Source organism: Ambystoma mexicanum, chromosome 7p (assembly GCF_040938575.1).
Source record: "Ambystoma mexicanum isolate Mex_15411 chromosome 7p, UKY_AmexF1_1, whole genome shotgun sequence".
Classification (NCBI taxonomy): Eukaryota; Metazoa; Chordata; class Amphibia; order Caudata; family Ambystomatidae; genus Ambystoma; species Ambystoma mexicanum.
Genome location: NC_090939.1, coordinates 879,674,891 through 879,691,901, shown reverse-complemented (window position 1 = coordinate 879,691,901; position 17,011 = coordinate 879,674,891). Strand labels below are relative to the sequence as shown.

Here is a 17,011-nt window from a genome sequence, read left to right as displayed (position 1 = left end):
TTCTTGACCATCTCTCATCTTTCTGGACCCATTGTGTGGACATCTGCGTTTGGAACTTTTCCAGCACCTGTGCACATTCTGAACGCTCTCCTATAGTGCACCATCCTGGATCTAGTTTGCGACCCTCGTGCCGTTCGGGGTAGTTTTCCTTTACTAACCTTCCTGTTTGTTATTTTTTCCTCCCGTTGGTTAGTACTTTCACTGCCCGAAAAAACACCTATTGGGTAAGCTTTTATTCATTTAGTTTGTTTTCCTAATAAGCATTAGACTACCATTCTTACCTGTCTCTCCTTATTTTCAGTCTTCTTGTTTTCCGACTACCCATATTGTCTTAGAGCCCTATCAAACCTTTACCAGGTATTGTTTGTTGGTTTACTCTTGAATTCACACAGTTGTCTCCAAGTCAGTGACATAATATTGTGCTTTGTTTCTTACAGCCTGGGTTTGGCGGTGTGGTTCTCCCCGCTCTTTTGATTAATTGATTCCTCTGACTGTTGTGTTATTCAGCAGAGGGGTGCATTGCCTTAAAGAGGTCCTCGCGTTGAGGAGGTCTGGTTCTGGATTGTACCTTTGTACACTACAGCTTAGACTGAAAACATTCCGGAGCTGCTCCCTCTTCGGTTATCCCAAGGTCGAGCAACGTCCCGAGCAGTTCAGCAACTGGTGAGTAACACTTGCAATGCCCCAGGTCACTCTTAAGAGTATAGTGCCCTTCTCGCCCTGCCATGGATTACTCACTTCTCTCCTATTCTTATCTATAGACAATATGGTGCCCTTTTCACCTAAGGGATATAGCGTTCTTCCCTCTCTCTGAAAGTGTTGGAGCTGTTTAGTTTGGACCCGCCCTCCTGCTTTGAAGAGGATTATCAAGTGCTCTGACTCCAGTAAGCTGCATTTGAGTTAGCTCTGCAAAGTCTGGGTTCTTGCTTGTAGCCACCTTAGGCCTCATCTCACATTGTCCTCTCTGTAGTTCCTGCTTGTCCTCCTCCAACCCATCCAGATACTTTCTCTTCCAAGATCTTTCTCTCTCCCTCTCTCATTCTGTGCAATAGCTTACCACTCTTCACACTGCTGCAAATCCTGCACTGATTGCCCAATTTCTCAAGTCTTTTATAGACCTCTTCCCATGACGCTTGTACTTTCTTTGCTTGTGATTGATTTGGGCATATTCTTTGTTGGTTTTGGGGCCTTTACATTAGTTAACTGGCATGTCATTCTCCATTAGGCCCCTCATTGCAGGTCCAGAATCTCAAGAAGTCTTACCAGCCTTTTTCAGGACAGGTGGAAGTCCTGCATCTCCACCATTCTCGCTGGTACCCTGTGTGAGTTCTAAACCCAACTTCTGAGTTTGGTCATTCTGAACCTATCTTCCCAAGTTTGGTATGCCTTTGTGGATCCTTTCATCTGCCCCCCCCCCCTCTGCTGCTTTATCCGCCTTTTGACCATCAGCACCACCTTGGTAGGTCCACATGCTTATATTATGCTTCCATGACTTGCAGCCATCAATATCTTCTCTTGCTTGGGTGAACCCACTGGGGCCCATGGGCTCTTCTTTTCAGATGCACAGGCCCTGAGGAAGAAGGCAATTCCCGAATCCCAAGTCTTTATGTATATACTAGTGTGAAAGACTGTTTACACAGGCCAAAGTGCGTAAAGAAAGACATTTTCTTCAAGACAGTGTTAATTTATTATGTGGTCTATCTTAATGTAATCTTATACAGTAAGTTTTCATTCACACAGCAGGACCACTATATTTTCTAAGGAAACAGCTCCCTCTACCAGTGACAACAGGCGAAGCAGGCAGTCTCTTCTGCACATGACTGCATCGGACAAACATACATCTGGCCTTTTATTATGTAGGATATATAGCTGCAGATGAACCCCAGACTTCCTGGGCACACCATCATTGCCCCACTCCTCCTGGAATGGGAGTTTGCACATCACTGGAGCTTCAAATACGCTCTACAATAGGGGTATTGGCTGAGTAAGACCGGTCTCACTTTCTAGATCACATCACTAAGGCTATGTGCCAATGAATGGAGGGATGGAGTTAGATGGCTGACTTTGTCACAGCCCAGAAGGCTTGTACTGTGAAAACTGATGTATGCACTGTTTCAAGGCACAGCTCTTGTGTTGCTTTTGCATGTTCATACAGAAAAATGCAATAAAGATACAGTTAAAAAGAAAATAAGTCTGGCTCCCCGATGCAGCATTTTCGTTTCCCTTTTTTGATGTTGATAACTGATTTTCCCCTGAGGAACCATGCCTTATATGTTCTGTGTTGTTTTCATGATACTAGAGTTGAGCAGAGCCCTTTTAGGGAGCTGTTTTTGATGAGGTCCATCAAAGGCATTCTTTAAATAAATGAGGGCCACCCAGAAGCCCATTCCTTTAAAATAGGCATGTTCAGTTATATTTGTACAGAGTCTCAAACAATGCTCCAGTGTGTTGACTCCCACTCAGAAACCTCCTTGATTGTGGGGTAGGAAATGTGTATCTTCCATCTATAATTCCAGTCCTACCAACAAAGATGTTTGATGTGACATCTAGAAAGATGATCAGTATGTGACTGACTGCATCAGACTGATCTTCCTTATTAAATATGGAGAGACTAGTGGCATCCCTGCTAGACTGTGCTGCATGAGCACCACCGAGTGCTGCATTTGTAATCTGCGCTATTGTTATGACTCGCGTAGGTATGCCCCTTTCTAGGCATATAATCAGTGCTCAATTTGTGGGAGGGCTTGCCAGGACTCAACCCTGGCACTTATATCTGAGCTCCATCACTTATTGCTGATTTCAGCTTGATCATGTTGTGTTTTGGCAACTTTATTATTTTAACATGCATTCAGTCAGTCATAGTTATATAACAACAACAGTGCAAGGTTACACATTGCTGGGAGCTATTTAGCTCCTACCTCTACCCTAGGAGAGCCTGATTACCTTGAAGCCAACATCTAGCAGGAATCAAGATGGGCCTTACAAACATACATATGTGAAATTAACTTTGAGTGTTTGAAAATGTTCATAAAGAAGAACAAGGACATATCTAGGACACATTTAAACATAATGGATCATACATAATTGCCATAAAGTTAAACTGTGGGGGTTGGTCGCGGGTCTCCGTGCCGCACTGCCGCTCGACCACGGGTGTTGCAGTCCCGCTGATGAGGGGGGGGAGGAAGAGACCACCAGGGGAAAGGCTGGCGGTGCAAGCCCACACCGCGGGCAGCCCCACAGAGCGGCACCCAGGTCTGGCCGCAGGATGTGGCGGAGCGTTTCTCTCGTGGATCGGGGGAGGCGCTGTGCAAATAACTCCGGGTGTTTAGGCCGCCGGACCGAGCCTCTGCGTTGTCCCGAGGGTCGGGCAGGTGGGGGGGACCTCATCGGCTGCTCGTCGGTGCCAGGGGAGCGCTGCAGGGTCTCGTTTGCATGCCTCCGGCTTGTCTCAGGCGCGTCTCCTCTCCTGGGAGCCACAGCGTTCTCAGCGTCTCGGAGGGGGAGCGGCGATCAGCCTCTCCCGCCGCGATGGCCGCGGGTCATCCACCAGCGGTCTGCAGGCTGGTTCTGGCGTCCCCCGCTCCGGTTCTTCTGCGGAGTGCAGCGACAGCAGCTGCAGTGGGTCCGCTTCTGCTGGGGGGCAGCTGAGGCGGGATTAATTCTCGTAGAGGGGATATAATTCAGGATGACTGTAGCGGCCGCCGGGAGCCGACGTATTTAGCTCTGCATATGTCGCGCGCGCATGCGCAGTCGGAAAATAACATTTTAAACCCATGGCAGTCTGGCTTTCAAAAAGGGGTCAGTTGTACCGAACAGGTTTTTCATTTGATGCTTATTAGTCATAAGCATGCACATGTAAGTGCATTATTAACCTCCTCTTTTTAGATCTGAATCAAGCATTTGATAGTCTGCCAAGAATTGATCTATGGAGTTGTTTATTATTCCTCGGCTTGGCTGGTGGACTACTGGACTTTATTATTACTCTCTGTAGTAAACATTGAGCATGGTTTAGGTATGGTCAAAAGGGAGAAATTATGGATTTCATCCCCATTGCTAATGTTAAGTACTTGCGGATGGCACCTCACAGCATTCATCCAGAATTTAAGCAGAGAAACCTTGGCCCATCAAAGACTCCCCACGGCAAGAACAGAAGACACAGCCATGGGGCAAAGTATACTGTCTTTATTATCCAAAAAAGACAGGGATCACACAGGAAAATCAATTCTCCAGCATTCTCAGCTTCTAAGCCTGTGTCACCCGTTTTTATGCATGTATGATGTCACAAAAATTCGGTCCACCCCAAAAACCTCTGGGGTGTCCTCATAGGTTAGTTTGGGCTAACTACAAACATGAATTCTATATGTTAGTAATTTTATTGGCTCTCCATATCAGGTTGCTTCGCCTGAGACTTCCCCTAAATGTTACAAACTACACTGTTGCAGGGTCGCAGGAAGACCATTGGCCCATGCACCATTTTACATCACTTCACAAATGGAGCTCCTGGATTGGTTAGGGCGGGTCCTCCCAGGCCTGGGACCCTGTCTGGTCTCGGAGCGGAGTGTACCTTTTCAAGGTGATGGGAAGGAACATAGAGGGCTATGTGTTCCATATTGTTACCACTCTCTGATCACCTAAGCCTGAGAGGGTGCCTGCAGGTTGCAGTTTTGGTGATTAACACTTGTATCATTCCACTCCGTCTCGCTGGGAACAGCTACTCTTCCCGCCACAAGTAAATGAGCATTGTCCTGTTCTGCTGGGTCACATTTGAGAGGACCGCAAAATGAAGCTCTTCTGTCTGCAATTATAAGGATTTTATTCTGAATTCTTGCAGGTGGCTTGCTGCCTCGGGAATCAGGAATTTTCTCCAGCATGGGGTCTGGCATGGATTCACATGCTCATGAATATTCCCCGTCGTCAGGCTGGGAATCCTCGGTAAAGAAAAAATCAGTATCAGTTTAGTTTCTGATCTGTCTTTCTTAGTAGTAACCAATCACTGATCTCTGGGTCATACTGCCCCCAACCAATGACTGCCCTCTCCCTAAGCCCCGCCTCTGGCAGCCATCCTCAGATTTTTACCGCACGCTCAAGTTTTGGGAGTCCTCGTGTTTAGCTCTCGAGTTTTTTACTGCGCTTTCACGTTTTTTCAGGAGATTTTCAAATTTTTCGGTTTAATCGAGCCTCAAGCTCCACCGTTTTCTACTTCCGATAACGGGGACCCGTTTCGGAATTTTCTACGCCCCTCAAGGGTGAGGTTTTCGTCGAGTTTATACTTCTTGGAGGATTCCGGAAGATCTGCGGCCTACCTCAACGGACATGGCCCAGGACAAGTGAAGCTCGATGCCCGGATCCAAGCTGTTCAGGTGCTGCCCTGGATTCGGATTACAGAACGTTTTCAAGGAGGACGAGCATTCGCAATGTCTCTACTGCCTGCATGAGGACAAGACGTACGTGGAGAAAGACTGTGCGTTCTGCAAGAACCTTTCGGAACGGACCACAGACCCCGACGGAGGATCCAGAACCAGGCCCGTCGGGAAGCCCTCCTAACAAGCGGAGGAGAGTCCACCCCGCTCCGCCCTTCATGCCTGCGAGACCGGTGGACCCCTCATCCCCCTCGCTGGACCCTAGAGAGGATACGGCGATGGAGACGGGGATGGACGATGATGGCGGCGATGACACAGCAGACATCCCGTCGTCACCCCCCACCCCGGCGGGCGTCTCCAGCCGACGAAATTGGCTCTTTCCACGCCATGATAACCAGGGCATCCGAGCTCTTCCAGCTCTGCCCTGAAGAACAGAAAAAGGAGGGGTTTCTGTACCAACGACGAGAGGCCAAGAGGAAGACAGTCCTCGCGGTGCCTTTACTCAACGACATCTGGGAGGAGGGGCTTGCTGTCCTCAAGAACCCTTCCACGACACCAGCCAAGAGGGACAGGTACGAGAAGAAGTACCGAGTCCCTGATGCCGCCCCCTTGTGCCTCAGGGCCCAGCCCACGCCGGACTCGGTCGTCTCGGCAGCGGCTAAGAAGAAGGCAGCGGGTGCGGCAGCTTCAACTTCCACCTCCCCGCCGGACAGCAAGGGCAAGAAGTTGGACTCTAGGGGACAACGAGTCATCTCGTCAGCGGCGACGACGATTAAGGCGGCCAATGCCTTCCTGCCTGATGACAAAATGGCGGAGGCCCTAGAAATTCTGCAGGAAGGCAAGGTGGCGTCGGATCACGCCATAGCGGTGGCAACGGACATTGCCGATACCGGTTTTCGCCAACTGGGCAACAGAGTTTGCCTCCGACAACGAGGATGGCTCAAGACGACAGACTTTCGCCAGGACGTCCAGACCAGGGTGTTGGACATGCCGTTCGACGGCAACAACCTTTTTGGTAAGGCAGTGGATGAGTCCCTACAGGCCATCAAGACTGACTCGGAGATGGCCCGGGCCCTGGGGGTAATTCAACAGCGGCGGCCCTTTCGGAGCTCCGGAGGCAGAGAGGGTGCCTTCAAAGGATCCAGCGGTGGCTCCTCCACTTACCACCAGGCGGCCCGCTCCTCTTCTCAGGAGGCCTACAGAGGTCGCGGCAAGCAAGGGGGTTCCCTCCGCCGTCGCAAAGGAGGCCAAGGCGGCAAGACCGCCTCCAAGCAAGACTGGCCAGTCCGGGTTGTCGGGCCCCCACCAAAGCACCCCGGTGGGAGGCCGGCTGACGAAGTTCGTCAGCGTGTGGGAGTCCATCTCCACCGACCGTTGGGTGCTGGACACCCTGGCCAACGGGCACTCGCTGGAATTCCAAAAGAAGTGCCCTCGCATTCCTCCCGTGGCCAGGAAGGAGAATCACGTCCCTCAACTACTGTCGGAGGTAAAGGCGATGCTCAAGAAAGGTGACATTGAGCTCGTCCCCAGAGGGCTCCGGGGCTCCGGAGTGTACTCCAGGTACTTCCTCGTCAAGAAGAAGACAGGCGGTTGGCACCCCATCCTGGACCTGCGTCGCTTAAACAAGTACATCAAGGCGCAGAAATTCAGGATGGTCACCCTCCAGCACGGGCTGGGACAGCTGGAGGAAGGCGACTTACTATCGTCTTTGGACCTGGAGGATGCTTACTTCCACATCCCTATCCTAAAAAGGCACAGGAAGTTCCTCAGGTTCATGGTTCAGGGACGCCACTACCAATTCAGGGCCCTACCGTTCGGATTAAAGTCGGCACCCAGGGTTTTCACCAAGTGCCTGGCACCAGTAGTGGCGCGGCTGCGTCTGCAGGGGATCCAAGTCTACCCCTACCTGGATGACTGGCTAATCCGGGCAAGGTCAAGGGAACTCGCCATCGAACACACGGCGAGGACCGTCCGGTTGTTCACGGAGCTGGGGTTCGCCATCAACTACCCCAAATCCCACCTGATTCCATCGCAGATAGCACTGTTTCTGGGAGCGAAGCTCGATACAGTGGGTCAGTTGGCCTCCCCTTCAGAGGAGAGGACCAAGACCATCCTGGGCAAGGTGCGGCGCCTGCTAGCCACCGACGTGGCCAGGGTGAGGTCCATCAAGTCCCTCCTCGGGATGATGTCCTCATGCATCTACCTTGTACCCCTTTGCAGACTTCGGATGCGTCCGTTACAGGAGTTTCTCGACGCCCGCTGGCTCCAAGCGAGGGGCTGTTTCGAGGACAGGATCCCTCTCGACGAGGAGTTCCGTCGGGCAATCTTTTGGTGGGGCATCCATGCTCACCTCACGACAGGCACGGAATTTCAAATCCCGGCGTTTCAGGAGACGGTGACAACGGACGCCTCCCTGGAGGGTTGGGGGGCCCACACCGGAGACCTCCACTCAAGAGGCCTTTGGCTCCCGGAGGAGAGGTCTCTCCACATCAACATTCTGGATCTCCAAGCAGTGTTCTGGGCTCTCAAGTCATTCCTTCCGTCCCTCGAGGGCAAAGTGGTGAGGATCTTCACCGACAACACCACCACCATGTTCTATATACGGAAACAAGGAGGCACCAGATCCCCAGCCCTATCCAAGGAGGCCCAGGATCTGTGGCATTGGGCCGTCGCCCAAGGGATGTTTCTGGTTCCCTTCTACCTGGCAGGAATAAAAAACACAGTCGCAGACTCACTCAGCAGGGAGCTGCGCTCGTGCCACGAGTGGGAACTGCACCAGGACCAAGTGGATCGACTCTTCCAACGATGGGGCAAACCCTGGATCGACGGTGACAAACTCCAAATGCCAGAGGTTCGCCAGCAGGTTCCCACAGCCGAGGAGCATGGGCGATGCTTTCTCGTTCCCTTGGGACGGCCTGTTTCTATACGCGTTCCCTCCATTGCCGTTGCTGCTCTGCCTCATCAACCAGCTCAAGAAGTCCAGGTGCAGGATGATCCTCGTCGCACCGGCGTGGCCGAAGCAGATCCTGGTTCCCGGACCTTCTGGACTTGTCAACGTCCCCACCAGTCAAGCTGCCGGCGGATGCGGATCTTCTCTACAGAGAAGGAGGCGCCATTCTCCATCACGACCCACAGTCGCTGAACTTGCAGGCCTGGCTCCTGCAGCACTAGAGTTTGGAGGGTACGATATCCCGGCTGATTGCAGAGAGGTTCTTGCAAAGGCCAGGGTGTCCTCGACTCTCAAATGTTACGGTCATAGGTGGAAGAGGTTCTCTGTCTGGTGCCGTGCCGAGAAGATTAACCCTCTGTGGATTACGGCCCCTCAAGTGCTGCCGTACCTACTGTCGCTGGCCAAAGCTGGACTGGCTCACGCCTCCATAAAAATACATCTGGCTGCCATCTCCCGATACACCAGGACTACGGGACGGGCGTCCTTGTGGTCTCATCGCCTGGTAAAGGAATTTGTGAAGGGACTATTCCGATCATTCCCACCGGTGAAGGCCCCTGCCCCGGCGTAGGAGCTTAATGTGGTGCTGACCGGGCTCATGGGAGCCCCATTCGAGCCTATGCATTCAGCGCCTTTGAAGTTCCTGTCATGGAAGACAGCGTTCCTTGTGGCCATCACCTCTGCACGACGAGTGGGAGAGATTCAGGCCCTATCTTGCAAGCCTCCATACTTGACTTTTCATGACACGAGGGAAGTGCTGAGGACGCACCCCTCCTTCATGCCCAAGGTGCCGTCGGACTTCCAGCCTCAACGAGCCCTTGGTGTTACCAGTTTTCTTTCCGTCGCCTTCGACGCCGGCTGAGAGGACTTTGCACTCGCTGGATGTAGCTAGAGCGCTCAAGTTCTACGTGGACCGCACGAAGAGTTTTCGGAAAACATCACAACTGTTCGTGAACTTTGGGTCTGTGAATCAAGGGAAGGCTCTCTTGAAGACTTCCATTTCCAGATGGCTCTCCGGCTGCATCATGCATTGTCACCGGTTGGCAGACTGACCGCTGCCTGGCCGTCCGAGAGTCCATTCGACCAGAGAGATCGCTGCTACCACGGCGTTCCTGTGTGGTGTGCCCCTGCTGAACATCTGCAGGGCTGCTACGTGGAGGTCGACGCTCACCTTCACAAGATTCTACTGCGTCGATCGGGACTCCAGGGTCGGCCAAGCAGTGCTGCGCAACCTGTTCGCTTAAGGTGAGCCTGGTGAGGAGGTAAGAGATGCTTAATGTTGAGTTGTTGTATTGCTTAATGTTGAGCCTGTTGCCACCTCCCGTGGTTGTGCATGTGTATACTGCTATGTATTCTTTTATTCATGAGCATGTGAATCCATGCCAGACCCCATGCTGGAGAAGGAACAAGTTACTTACTTGTAGCTGTTGTTCTCCAGCATGGGTCTGGCATGGATTCACATGCAACCCTCCCACCTATCCCTCTGTGGCTCTTCACTTGGTCATAGTGCCACTTGGCGTGCTACCAAATCTAAGGCTGGCTGCCAGAGGCGGGGCTTAGGGAGAGGGCAGTCATTGGTTGGGGGCAGTACGACCCAGAAATCAGTGATTGGTTACTACTAAGAAAGACAGATCAGAAATGAAACTGATACTAATTTTTTCTTTACCGAGGATTCCCAGCCTGACGACGGGGAATATTCATGAGCATGTGAATCCATGCCAGACCCATGCTGGAGAACAACAGTTACAGGTAAGTAACTTGTTCCTTCCAGCCACCCTTGTCCTTGGCTGTGAACACTGGCTCTGCGAACACCAGCTCTGCGCCTTGTGCTGCAGGGATCATGTCCCCCCTTCCATGTATCTGAGGCCTGTCTTTCCATCTGATTCACTTCAGTCACCTTACAGGGTTCCCTATGTGTTTTCATGGCTTCGTATGGTCTGTTGCAATAAAGCATATGCAAGCTTGGTACACGTAGCTTCTGCATCTTGCAGTTTCACTTTGGCGAAAGAAAGGAAAGGTTCTTAGCATTATGTAAATGTATCTGTCCTCTACCTACAGGAGTTATAAGCATGTTTTTATGTCTACACTAGTGCATGTATGTGTAGCTTCATGCATGGATGCATATTTGCTTCATGGCTAACGCAGCTATGTTGTGATGTTCCTAATGACGTCATCGATATCTGGCTTTATTGTCAGTCGATCTGGTCCATTGATGAGACCTCTGTCTCCTCAAAACTATCAACTGGATACGGTTTGAATGGCTGTCTGAGAGAATATCCCTTGTCATATCTGTGATACATTGGTGCAGTAGGTAACTGGCCAAAGAGTTACACCTTTCATTCTTCATTCTGTGAGTCGACATTCCTGGGACCCTCTCTTCAATAAGGGTGTACATTGGGGTGTATATTAGCTCCTAATCTCTTCTGTCTATATATAAATGAAATGGCAAAAGAAATCCGCAAACTAGAGGTGGAAGCCCAAAGATTGAATGGCAGGAAAATTGACAAACATTTGTATGCGGATGATGCAGTATTAATTTCTCAAACACTATCTGGGCTAAAGAAACACGTATCCCTATTCTATGGCCTCTGCTCAAAGAAGGGAGTGGAAGTAAAAGCAGCAAAAATAATTAATGAAATGCTGACCTAAAAACAAAAAAGTAAAAAAATGGATCTTGATCTTATGTGAATAAAAATAGAGGAGTCACAAAATAGTCCATAGGCGCCCCTCTGCGAGAACGAACACGGCCCATTGACCTGTTCTTTGGGAAGGTACCCACTCGAGAGTCCGCAGTCACAATTTACCTCGCAGTACCTTTCACAGATGGGAAGTATCTATTTGCATATCAGTCTTTGTCCCGCCCACATGGGCTTTCCAGCACCGAAATGCTATGGCAATTCCCTTCTGAACAAGAGTACCAACAGCAACCCCATACACGTGTTTCAGCCTTGTTGTGCCTCGTCAGTGAGGTGGAGGTTAAAGAATTTGATTACTTGGGCTATAGATTCAATATTATGGGGCAATGGAGGGCTCAAAAAGAGCAAAGCTGTTTATCATTGGCTAGATCAAGTCAGAGTGTAGCCACATTTAGTGCTAGTTAAGGGATTCACTGATGAGCAATCCAATCACTATTGACATACAGAAACGACTTGATGGAGAGCCTTAATACTGAACCCCTAAGATATTTTAAAGGGGCTGAGCATATAACAATGATGGCAACAACATGTGGCATCCGAGGTTTGTGCAATTAGACCCAAGACACTCGCAAAATGGGCAAACGCCCAAGTACAGTATGCATTTAAAATAAACAGCTGGTGTGAATATGTCGAGAAAGCATCTGTTGGTGAGATTGGCCAAACATATCTGTCCACAGACGTGTTTGAGAGTTGTTTAGATAATGCACATCCGGTAGCTCAGAGATCCATATGTTTAAAATGTAGGTTTGGAATCCTACCTCTGGAGATAACTAAAAATAAATGGGATCCAAAGAACATGCAGAATTGCCTTTCCTGTTTAGACTGTTTAGACTGTTTAGACAAATTAGAATCCCTACAACATTTTTTGTCCATTTGTCCGACTCATAGGAATATGCAGAAGAGGAGCTTGAAACCTATACTTATAAAGACAGGTGTAAGAACTCTGGGTGATGCATAGAGATAGTGTAGTATGGAGGGTCAGAAGAGTGACGCGGACACTTAATTGACATTTCCACTCATTTGTTTATTAAATGATAAGAAAAAGGCCTAACTTTCCCTATTGCTATGCAGGTGTTCCCTGCCTATGTAAATAACTAAGGTGTTCGTCCGTCGTCAGGTAGTCATGAAATGAAAAAGAAGTCTGCTTTGCCAGGGTCCTTGTCCCCCGACTGACTCAATTGTACAATCACATTATGGAGATAGGCGTAGCGCCACCCTCCTTTAACAGAGCACTAATCTCAGTAATCCCTAAAGAGGGGAGAGATCCCTGCAGCTGGAAATCCTATCGCTCAATATCCCTGTTGAACCTTGATGAAAAGATATTCGAGAGGATGCTGGCAACGCAGTTGGAGAGAGTGCTGCCCCGCCTGATACATCTAGATCAGGTCGGATTTGTCATGGGTAGGCAAGGGAGTGACGCCATGAGGAAGACACCAGACCTGATGGAAAACTCCTGCATGGAAGGAGGTGATCATGTGTTGGTGAGTCTGGATGCTGAAAAGGCATTCGATAGAGTGGAGTGGGGTTTTCTGTTTGAGGTTTTGAGGGAGCAGGGATTTGGGGTCCGATTCATTTGGGGGGTGCGGGCAGTATATACGGATCCAACAGCAAGTGTGGTAGTCAATGGTAGGGCGTTTAGGGATTTTACCCTGAGAAGAGGGACAAGGCAGGGATGCCCACTCCCAGCCCTGCTTTTCGCGTTGTCTATTGACCCCTTAAGTGCCCAGATTAGAAGGGATGATAGCATAGAGGGAATTAGGGTAGGAGGGACAGAATACAAAATCAGCATGAATGCAGATGATGTGCTCCTCTATCTGGGGAACCCACTGGTCTCGGTCCTAGCCTCCCTACAGGTGCTCAGGGACTATGGGCGGGTAGCGGGCCTGAAAGTGAATGCTGACAAGTCGGTCCTTTTTCCATACTGTAGGGAAGGAGGTGCGATAGGGGAGAACCTTTGGGGTCTGGGAATCCCAGTTGAAGAAACGGTCATAAAGTACCTGGGTATAAAGGTACCCAGGGACACCAAACGTCAATCTGATACAAACTTCCTTCCGCTCCTCAAGACCCTCTTTGGGGACCTGGACAGGTGGTTGGACATGACCTTATCGTGACTAGGGCGTCTAGACGCAGTGTAAATGACACTGCTACTGAAGGTGTTGTACCTATACCAGATGCTCCCCATCGCTATGCCCAGAGAGCACTTTTTGGAGCTTAAGCACTGGACAAATCGGTTCTTGTGGCATGGGCAGAAGCCCAGGGTGGCATACACGATACTGAAACAACCCAAGGCAAGAGGAGGGGTGTGATTCCCTGATATGTACGAGTACTATAGGGCATTGGTGGCACACCTAAGAGGGGAGGGGGATAAGCAGTGGGTAGGGATTGAGAACCACCGGATGAGGCCGGTGACAGTTGGGGAATGGCTGTGGGCCCCTAAGGCAGAGGTTCCCGGTAAGGTGGTGCAGCACAGAGTCCTGGGCCCGCTTTGGAGACTTTGGTGGATGAAGATGGAGATGAAGCGTGTCACAACGTGGCCGTCACCTCTTAGTCATTAGTCATATATGGCTCCCCCTACCCCATCAGGGATGAGATTCAAGAGCCACTGAGGTTTCAAAAATGATTTGAGGCTGGCCTGGAGAGAGTGAGACAGGTGGTCAAGGGGGACACCTTCATAATTTATGAGTAACACCGGGAAGGGCTACACTTGGAAGCACTTTCAGTTTTTCAATATATAAAGTTGAAGGGGGTGCTGATGTCTGAGAAGTGGAGGGGGGGTTCAAAGGGGCCTGACGGCGACGGAATCCATTCTTAGTGAGGCAACCTCGACAAAGGGATTGATCTCTGTTATGTATAGGGCTTTGCTGGTGGCGAGGGGAGAGGGGACAGGATCCCTTAGGTTGAGATGGTAAAAGGACCTGCAGAGGGTGCTGAGTGAACAACAGTGGGAACGCATTTGTAAGAATGCACACAGAACCTCAATTGCATGCCAATATAAGTCGCACAGCCTGAAACCTCTGTACAGATGGCAATACGCCTTAGTGCGCTTGTCGAAGAATTACGCTGGGGTGGACCCACCTTGCTGGAGGGGATGTGGAGAGTGGACCGACTGTTGGCACATGTGGTGGTCATGCCCAAGTGTTTCTGGAAAGAGGTGTTGGGATGGATCAGGGCTCTGGATGGAATACAAAGATCTGTAGACACATTGCTGGTGCTGTTTGGGATTGAGGATTGGAGGACGGTTGGCTATGTCTCCCACATATGCTGCACTTCCTGCTCCTGGCAGCTAGGGTATGCATGGTAATCAGGTGGAAATGTCAGGGACTACCAAATGAGGAGGTGTGGGCCTGCAAAGCAACAAAAATATATGAGATGGAGAACCTCACTGGAGCACTACATGATCTGCATCCCACAAGGGAAATGGAATGGGGTCCATTCTTAGCAAATACAAACAAAGACAGATCCTCTTCAGGAAGGATTGGACAGTGGGGAAGGGTGGAAAACCAACGCAGGAGCAGGCCAACTATGGAAGATCGCCCCATAGCCCGAATGAGGGGGATGCACTGACTTTATAAGCATGAGTTGACGTTAGAAGTTAACCCGATGTCACAAGTGGTGATATGATCTATAAAGCATGACATTCTGCCGGGGGACGGTGGGAGCAGGGGGCGGGGGTTTCATTTCGTTATTGTATTGCAAAATCACCTGCACCAGACAAGAGTATGTTTGCACAGTGGTGCGCTATTTGACTATGCTTGAAAATGTGCAAGGTTTAAAATAAATAATAAAAAAAAAAAAAGAATTCCGTTGTCCAAAAATGAATCCTAGCTGACCCTACCACTATTCTAACAAAAAAAGGTCAGGAGAACATCTCCCTTCTCCTAATTGTTTTTTCTCTCAACGTTTCTCCTTTGATTCAAACCTCTTGTTAGTGGTTAATTTGAAATAGTCTCTTGCCATCTTCTGTACATGTTCTTTAACTCTGTCACAAGTTCTTTGGGTTTCCCTCCCTCCTTAGAGATTGTGTTCAAGGAATCCGTTTTGACTCTCTTATCTTTTGCTCCACAGCAATGTGCCTTTTATACTCCTGTAACATATACTTTCTTAGCTGTGATACGCTTTCTTGCTAGTTAATGTTAATGTTCCCCCTCTCCTGGGGTGGCTTAGATTGTGTCTCCTTTCTCTTAAGGGCTTCACTTGCTTTCCTTTCTTACAGTCTCTACTTTTTAACATGTGATACTTTCCCCTGCTCCCAGTGTAGTTGTACTCCAGCTTTAATGATCTCTCCTTCCTGTTCAATCAACGTTCCTTTTTCCCTCATTAGAGTATTCTTTCTCTCTGATTTGTTCCACTCTTTATTTCTTAGTGTATATGGTATTTTCCCCTCTTCCCAGGGTATTCTTGCCCCAGTTGTAAGGAGTTATTTTCCAGCCATTATCATCATTCCCTATTTCACATCATTTCAATTCCATTTCATTGACTTTGATTTCACTGTCTCGTCAATTCCACTGAGACTAGTTTCTCCTATTTCATAAAGATTCCATGGTGGCCTCCCGGTTTTCCCATCCTCCCTGTTACCTTGGATTCTGTGGGAGAATGTCTCTGGGGCTTTGTTCGCTCGAGTTCTCTTTGGTCATTCGCCTTCTCAACCTCATTGGTGACATGCTTTCAGTGCTCTCTCTGTGTGCAACAAGGTAACACTGCGGTTGTCCAGATGGTTTGCTGACTTCGACGGTTCCAGCGTTGTTGTATGGGCGCCCTGCCCACCACGAACTTGTGGTGGTCACGTCACCACCCTCTTCTCCTCAGTTTCTTTCCCTGCTTGGATGCTGCACATCTGGTGTTTTGCTCTTGCTCTCACAGCAGTTAGAAAAGTTGCAGACTCCATAGCTCTCCGCAGCTCCACCTCTCTCAGGTGTTATGCCGCCAGGTCTCTTGCCTGGCTTCAGTACGCGTCTCTCTGCTTCTCCTCTGCGTGTGCTTGTCTTTCAGTCTCCTCGTTTCAGTTAAATGGAGGTCTCTATTTAACAAGACAGACTCTCTTTCTTGTTTTGTACAGTATATTTTAGTTCTGTCTTCAGCCAAGGCTCTAGATGTTATACTGTTCTTCACATCTGATCGGCTCATGCATGCCGACATGGGGAATGACTTATGCAGTTCTTCACATGAAAGGGAGTCCTTGTCCCCTTAGGAGGAGTCTCTGCCAGTGAGGTCCCACTTGCCCAGACCCCTAAGGAGGGTCTTGCAAAGCGGGCTCACCTCCCTAGCCCCAAAGGGGATGGCTCCCCTTAGGGGAGAAGGGGCAAATTCCCTCGATTCGTCACAGTAGATTAAGTGATCCGCTTAATGTTATATTGACAGGGGCATACTATTTGGAACGTGCATGGGCATTAAGAATGAAAAAGCTCCCAGAAGATGGGTAATTTGGGATTGTAAATGAAATATTGGGCAGAGAAAACCTTTGGAAATGAAGGTTAACGGTTTACCCTTATCTTTGTCATATATGTATTATAAAGGATGTATTCTTGGTTTTAGAGTAGGTATATTGTAATTGAGCTAGTTACATTTTTTAATAGATGATAGATTTTAATGAGTTTCAAATTGTAGCCCATTAGGTTGTGAAAATATAATATGACTCTGAATGATTAGAAATTAAATATTTTGAAAGAATATGGAAATCCACCAATTTAGTTTGCTTTTTATGGGGGGTGTGGGGTGAGCAGGGAGTGGTGGGGTATTAAGTTTAGAGTTATGAGTATTTAATTGTATATTGAATATATTATACTCTAAGAATGGCAGCTTTAGGCTAGGCGTTTGCACGTTTACTGGTGCATATGTGATAGTATATTTGTTGATGTGGGCCATAAATAATATTCTATGATTAGGGTAAATGAAAGAAACTTATTTGCTTTAACTTTAAGCTTTATCTACATATTGATTATAGTATAATTTAAGAATGACAACTTATGCATGTGCACTTTAATTGGCACATATATGTTAGTATAACTGTT

The 17,011-nt window shown here is 49.0% G+C and overlaps 1 protein-coding gene across 2 annotated transcripts in view; it reads left to right on the top strand.

The window, feature by feature from the left end:
• Nucleotides 1-17,011, top strand: part of UPF3A (UPF3A regulator of nonsense mediated mRNA decay) — an 819,005-nt gene that overhangs the window by 25,925 nt on the left and 776,069 nt on the right. The window lies entirely within an intron of this gene.